The sequence below is a fragment of the Cyprinus carpio genome, unplaced genomic scaffold (assembly GCF_018340385.1).
Source record: "Cyprinus carpio isolate SPL01 unplaced genomic scaffold, ASM1834038v1 S000006678, whole genome shotgun sequence".
Taxonomy (NCBI): domain Eukaryota; kingdom Metazoa; phylum Chordata; class Actinopteri; order Cypriniformes; family Cyprinidae; genus Cyprinus; species Cyprinus carpio.
The window spans coordinates 575,213-582,702 of record NW_024879296.1 but is presented as its reverse complement, the minus strand read 5'-3'; positions in this window follow the sequence as shown (position 1 = coordinate 582,702).

Sequence of the window (7,490 nt, the reverse complement as noted above, 5' to 3'; positions counted from 1 at the left end):
TGAGGGCTGAAGCTAAACTCTGCAGGATAGTGGCCCTCCAGGACCAGAGTTGCCTATCCCTGGTTTAGAGGAAGATCGTTACATTCACCTGGGGACATTAAATTAGTTGATGCATGCAATTATTGCCAGGCTAAAGGACATTGGAAAAATGAATGTCCAATGTTAAAAGCCAAAGTTCAATATTCATCAGGAAATCGAAAGCCCCAAAATGTGGTTTTGGGAGCAAAATCAGTAGGACTAGATTAGATTAGATTAGATTCAACTTTATTGTCACTGCACATGTAAGGTACAAGGCAACGAAATGCAGTTAGCATCTAACCAGAAGTGTAATAAGCAGTAAGTACAGAATATACAAGGTCTTCAATATGTACAATAACTATACAGATAAGTATTATGGACATAATTTACAGATTTTAAATACTATCAGCATGATATAGAGATAGGTGTACTATGAACATACTATACAGATGGAATATGTGAAAGTGTATGTACACTATAGGCAGAACTATGAACATATGAACATAATTACACTATTGCAATGGTCAGTAAAGTGCATGGAAAATATTTGTGCAAATGAATTATTCAGTGTTTCTGGGTGAACAGACAGTAGTGCAAGTAATAGCAAGTTTATTGTTTTTTGCTTGTTGTAAATAAATAAATAAATAAATAAATAAATCGGTCAGATGTAGTGATGAAGTGGGGGAGGAGTCTGTGTGTATGGTGTGGGGGGTGTCAGAGGGCAGAGTTCAGCAAGGAGACAGCTGTAGGGAAAAAGCTGTTCCTAAATCTGCTGGTCCTTGTCCGGAGGCTCCTGAAGCGCCTCCCAGAGGGCAGGATGTTAAACAGTCCATGGTCAGGGTGAGGAGTCCTTAAGAATGCTGCGAGCTCGACGTAGACAGCGTTTCCTCTGGATGTCCTCAATAGCAGGAAGTGGTGTCCCTGTGATGTGTTGGGCAGTTTTCAGCACCCTCTGCAGTGCCTTGCGGTCAGCAACTGAGCAGTTCCCATACCAGACTGTAATACAACTGGTCAGGATGCTCTCGATCGCACACCGGTAAAAGTTTACCTCTATGGCTGAAGACAGTTGGTTCTTCTTCAGTGTTCTGAGGAAGAAGAGGTGTTGGTGAGCCTTCTTGACCAGGCTGGAGGTGTTTGTGGTCCAGGACAGGTCCTCCGTGATGGTGGTTCCCAGGAACTTGAAGCTGGAGACACGTTCAACAACCATCCCGTTAATGTGGATGGGGTCATGCGTGCTTCCTTTCTTCTTCCTGAAGTCCACAATGAGCTCCTTTGTCTTACTGGTGTTAAGGAGCAGGTTATTGTCAGCGCACCATGTGGCCAGGTGCTGTACCTCTTCCCTGTAGGCAGTCTCATCATTGTCACTGATGAGGCCAATCACCGTGGGTGTCGTCTTCAAACTTAATGATGGAGTTGGATCCATGCACAGGCTTGCAGTCGTGGGTGTAGAGGGAGTAGAGGAATGGACTCAGCACACAGCCCTGTGGTACGCCGGTGTTAAGTGTGATGGTGTGTTGGACTAGTAACATCCATTCATCCATCGTTCGAATCAGCCATTGAAAATGACTGCGAAACCTTGAATTCTAGTTTTTCTCCTTTTATTACAGAGGGTTGTGTCTCATTAATAGGTTCTAAAGAGAAAAAAACAAGTAAAAATCCTGAGAGACACTGGTGCGACGGAATCGTTTATCTTTGAAAATGTCCAGTCTTTTTCCAGTGAATCTTATACTGGAAGCAATGTTTTGATTAGAGGAATAGGACTGAATGTAGTATCCGTTCCTCTACATAAAGTGATGATAGTTTCGGATTTGGTTCAGGGAGAGGTAACACTTGGGGTACATCCCTGTTTACCAATGGTAGGTGTAGACATTATTCTTGGGAACAATTTAGCTGGAGGTAGAGTGTGGTCCGCTTGTTCCCCAGCTTTGATAGTGTCTCCCTCTTTATTGATTTCAGAGGGGTCAGAAGATAAAAATGCCCAGAATTTTTCAGAAGTATTTGTATCTTCTGTTGTGACTCGTGCTGGGAGTAAATCTTTGTCTGGGACTCCGTCAGATGTTAAGGGAGATGGTAAGACACTGACTAAAATACCATCAGTTTTGACTATCTCACGTAGTGATTTGGTGAGAGAACAACAGGCAGATGCCTCGCTTGTTGATTTGTTTGAGAGGCTTCTGTCTCCAGATGTCCTGCAAGATACAGCGTCAGGGTATTATCTGGATGGAGAAATATTAGTCAGAAAGTGGGTGCCCCATGGTAAAGATTTTGTAGGAGACCCAATTGTTCAGATTGTTGTTCCAAAAATTCTCTGTGATCTTGTTTTGAAGACCGCTCATGATACTTCAGGACATTTGGGGGTTAAAAAAACGTATCAATTAATTTTAAAAAGTTTTTTTGGTCCAAGCTTAAACGAGACATTTCTGCACACATTAAAACCTGCCCTACTTGTCAATTGACTGGAAAACCCAATCAGATTCTGAGACCAGCACTACTTTTTCCTATTCCCGTGGTAAGCCAGCCATTTGAACATTTAATTGTGGATTGTGTGGGCCCATTACCCAAGTCTAAGGCAGGTTGTGAATATTTGCTTACGATAATGTGCCAAACAACCAGGTTTCCAGCTGCCTGTTCGTTATGCTCAATTACTACAAATACCACTTTAAAAGCCTTAACGCAATTCATTGCTCTGTTTGGAATTCCTAAGGTCATACAAACGGACCAAGGATCAAATTTTACTTCGAAAATATTTGCTAAAATATTAAAGCAGTTGCATGTTAAACATCAGAAAGCTAGCGCTTATCATGCTCAAAGTCAGGGGGCGCTAGAACGCTTCCACCAGACACTGAAGTTGTTGCTAAGATCTTATTGCATGCACATGAAGGGTGATTGGGAAGACGGTTTGCCCTGGCTTCTTATGTCCGCTAGGGAAGCGTCAGGGAAAGCACAGGGTTTAGTCCAAATGAGCTTGTGTTTGGACATTCGGTACGTAGTCCAATGTCACTTTTGTCTGAGGATTTGAAGGATGTCAATCCACTGAAGAATTTGTTAAATTATGTAAGTGATTTTCATAGGAGATTGTATGAATCCTGTGCACAGGCAAAAGCGAATTTGGGGCATGCACAAGATAGAATGAAGCGGTTATTTGACCGTTGGGCAGAGGTTCGAATATTTAAGTCTGGTGACCAGGTACTTGCTTTAGTGCCAGTTGTGGGTTCTCCTTTTCAAGCGAAATTTGTCAGCCCTTATACTGTGTTGCGTCAGGTTTCGGACTTGAACTATTTGATTGAAACTCCGGATAGGAGGAAGAAGGCTCGTGTTTGCCATGTGAATTTATTGAAACCCTATTATGTACGTGATGCTGTTAAAGATGCTACCCAAGAGGATGCTAATTCTATTTTGAGTTCGGAGACTCCAGACGGATTCCAAGTGAAACCTGTGCTTGTGGTTGGCGCAAGGGTGGAAACGTCTTTAAGAGCCATTCAGGCGGTGCCTGTTTCCGATGATGAGGGTCTAGATCCGGGTGAATTTGTTACACAAGGCTGTTTGGAAAACACAGAAGCACTTAAAAATTTGGGTGTGATGTTGAAGCATCTCCCTGAGGTTCAATCCTCTGATGTGACTGTTTTAATAAATGAGTATTTCTATCTTTTCCCAGTTACTCCCACACAGACAAATTTAATCGAACATGATATTGATGTGGGCGGCGAAAAACCTGTTCTTCAACACTATTACCGTGGTCCGTTGGAGAAAAAGCGACATCTATAGGATGAGGTTGAGTGTTTGTTAAAAAATGGGTTAGTGGAGCCTTCTTATTCCAGCTGGGCATCTCCGTGTATTCTGGTTAGAAAAGCTAACAGCTCTTTTAGATTTTGTACAGACTACAGTAAGGTAAATGCACTAACTAAACCTGATTCCTTCCCTTTGCCATGAATTGAAGATTGCATTGACCAGGTTGGGTCTGCCACTTATGTTAGCAAATTTGATCTGCTAAAGGGTTATTGGCAGGTGCCTTTAACAGCTAGAGCCCAAGAGATCTCTGCATTTGTTACTCCGTCAGGCCTATTTTCCTATAAGGTTATGAGTTTTGCCCTGAGAAACGCTCCAGCTACGTTTCAACGATTAATGAATCAAGTTATTTCTGGCCTGGAAGGTTGTGCAGTTTATCTAGACGATGTAGTTGTCTATAGTGACACTTGGTTAGAACATCTTAGTCGACTTAGAGCTTTGTTTGATCGTCTGGTTGGGGCTAACCTTATTGTTAATTTGAGCAAGTGTGAATTTGCTAAGGCCACTGTAATCTATCTTGGCAAGGTTGTAGGTCAGGGTCATGTATGTCCTGTTGGAGCTAAAGTGGCTGCAATTGATTAATTTCCTACTCCTACAACTAAAAAAAGAGTTGATGAGGTTTCTTGGGATGGTTGGGTTTTATAGGGGGTTCTGTCAGAACTTTTCTACTGTGGCAGCTCCTCTTACCAACCTGCTTCGAGATAAGATTAGATTTGAGTGGACTTCTGTGTGTCAGAGAGGATTTGAGGATATTAAGTCTTTTCTCACTGTGTCTCCAATTTTGGTAGCACCTAGACTAGATAAACCCTTTAAATTGAAAGTTGACGCTAGTAATGTGGGAGCTGGAGCTGTGTTACTGCAGGCCTCAGAGGATGGTGTCGTCCGTGTGGTGGGGTACTTCTCTAGAAAGTTTAATGCTTATCAACTTAACTATTCAGTTATTGAGAAAGAAGCATTAGCTCTGATTTGGGCATTGATCCATTTTGAAGTTTATGTGGGTTCAGGTGTAGGACCATTGGTGATCTTTACAGATCACAACCCTCTAACATTCCTTCATTCCTTGCAGAATCCAAACCAGCGACTCATGAGATGGTGTATCTTCCTACAAGGGTATCATCTTGACATAAGACACATCAAGGGTACCGAAAAAGTGATTGAGGATGCACTATCAACATTATAATGTGTGGCTATGAGGCTGTGTCTTCTGTTTTTTTTGTTTTTTCTCCTACCTGTCTCTTCTCCTAGGTGCCGAGGTGGATGAGTGTTAGGGGGAGATGAGTGTATTTTGGAAGATGCTGTGACATCGGAGTTATTTGGGAGTTAGTCTAGTAAAGATTTGTCTTTTTTTTGGTACGTGTACATCCCAGTTTAGATTAGGGGGGGTGGGGCTTGTTTTTGTTTTGGGTGGTAATCCTGAGTGGGGGTACACTTCAGTGTGCTTTGGCAGTCCTGATTATGGGATTGTTGAGGATACTGAGTTTAGTCTTTAAAGCCGCCCCGAGCTGGGCAAGTCACTGAAGACTAGATAGGCTTTAGGTAGTTTGTGATGTTTAGTTAGGAGGTTGGGATGTACCCTATTGGAATTATGTTTTAATTTTTCGTTTGTGTGTTGTATAGGGGTTTATCTTTTAATGGGGGGTGTGTGACGTGCCTCTGGGCCCGTATTATTATGAGTGTTGGGGGGGACTTTGAGCTAATCATGATGTGAAACACCTGCAGAGAATGATAAAAGGTGATGGATGTTTGACTTCAGTTGTTTTTTGTTACTCCTTTGTCGTCTGTTATTTTGGGTTGTTGCTTTAGTTATTTATTATTCGTTTGCTCTATGTATTAGTTTAAGTTTGGGTAGTTTGCAGGCCTGTATTTTGGAGTGTATATTGTGTTAATTATGTAGCTTTTTCTTTATTTATGTGGATTTTCTAAACGAAATGTTTTTTGTAGTGGTGTTTATTTTGTTTGATTAAATATTTTTAATTTGCTTTTGTTCTCGTTGCCTCCCTCATTTGTCATGGCTCAATGTGGTCTTAAACATTCTCATAATGATGACTTAATATCTCATAATAAAGATACATTTTGTAACAATGAGATGATTTTCATCTCATTATAAGAACGTATTTAATTATTTTGAGAAAGTATCTGATTATTATATAAAAGTATTGCATTATTAAAAGAAAGTGTCTCATTATGAGATATAAGCTATCATGAGAAAGTGTCTTATAAAGAAACTATCTGATTTTCATGGAATTACAAGTTACTCTATTTAAAATGTAATAAGTTGTGTAACTATTTCAATAACCATACTTTGGAAATTTAATATGTAAAAAAAAAAAATTAAATATTTAAAATTACTATTTTCTAAAAGTTATAATTTTCTAAACAATTTCAATTACCATGACCCTGTGTCTGTTAGTATATGTTTTGATGATAGTTTTCTCAAAATAAATTATGTTTATTTTTTAACTGTTAATCATTTTCAAACATTTACACCATGCAGGGTTAACCTTACAGTAGTGCTCAACACTGACTTTCAAAATCCTTCATCACTTGTGTGACCGGAGTGGTATTTTTCTCTTTAGTATAACTAAATCCAGATAGCACTGACTACGCCACCTTGGGAATTGCACCCAAGGAAATATGAAAGGAACCCAGGTTCAGTGGTGCAGTGAAAAGACCCAGTCGCTTCATCCAATAAACAAATGAATAATTTTATTTAAAAACGAAATATATCCCACTGGCATCTTTTAATCATAGTATAAATCACTGGCAAATTTATTAGGACAATACTAATAACATCAGAATGTTAAGAACATTCCTCCAGACATGCCTCATTCAAAACACTGAATCACACCAAACTAAACATCACAAAAGAAAAATACTGTACTGTACAAAAAGAACAGAAACTGCAAGGCTAAAGCTTACTTTAGGGGTGGCAAGCTAGCTGTAAACAATTATGCTCTTAACCAGTTATGTGTGCACGGCAAACAAAATGGGACAAGGTGCTTAAAACCTGTGGTGCTCAAAACTCACAGCAAATGTGTTCACGTAGGTGACTAGCCTCCTCCTCGGCACACTCAGCCTTGACTCGAACCAAAAAAAAAAGAAAAAAAAAAGACATTAGTGGGTGTGATACAAATACAAAATCGTCACAATCACATCAGACACAAATATGATGATTGACCAAATCGTTTGGTGCACGGATAATCTGTCCTACCTCTTCGGCAGTGAGGACCGCAAAATACCCAAATACCAAAATACCTTTGTAGTTTCACTCTGTCGGTAATTGAAGGATACGTCAATAAAAGGACATCACACCTGTCAATTGTCGAGGAGTTTATCTATCTGCATAGCTGTGTCTGAATCAAACAAGGTCAGCAGTATTGACTGGTTGTACACTCACTCCCATCTCACGTGTATTTCTTAGAGAATAGGAAGTAATAAACATGACTGGTGACGATAAAAGACAAAAGACAGAAAACAACCTCAGAAAACAAAAAACAGACCATTCGAACACAACAAAACATTCATGTGGAATGACGTCGAAAAGCAAAACGTTGTTTCAGACCTGGAGACAAAGTGCTAGCTTGTAACTACGAAAAGGGTGTCAAATGGCTACAAGCAGTTGTATTACACAAACTGGGCCAGTGTCTTAAACTGTTGAAATCGCTGATGGTCACCTCAGCTGGAAA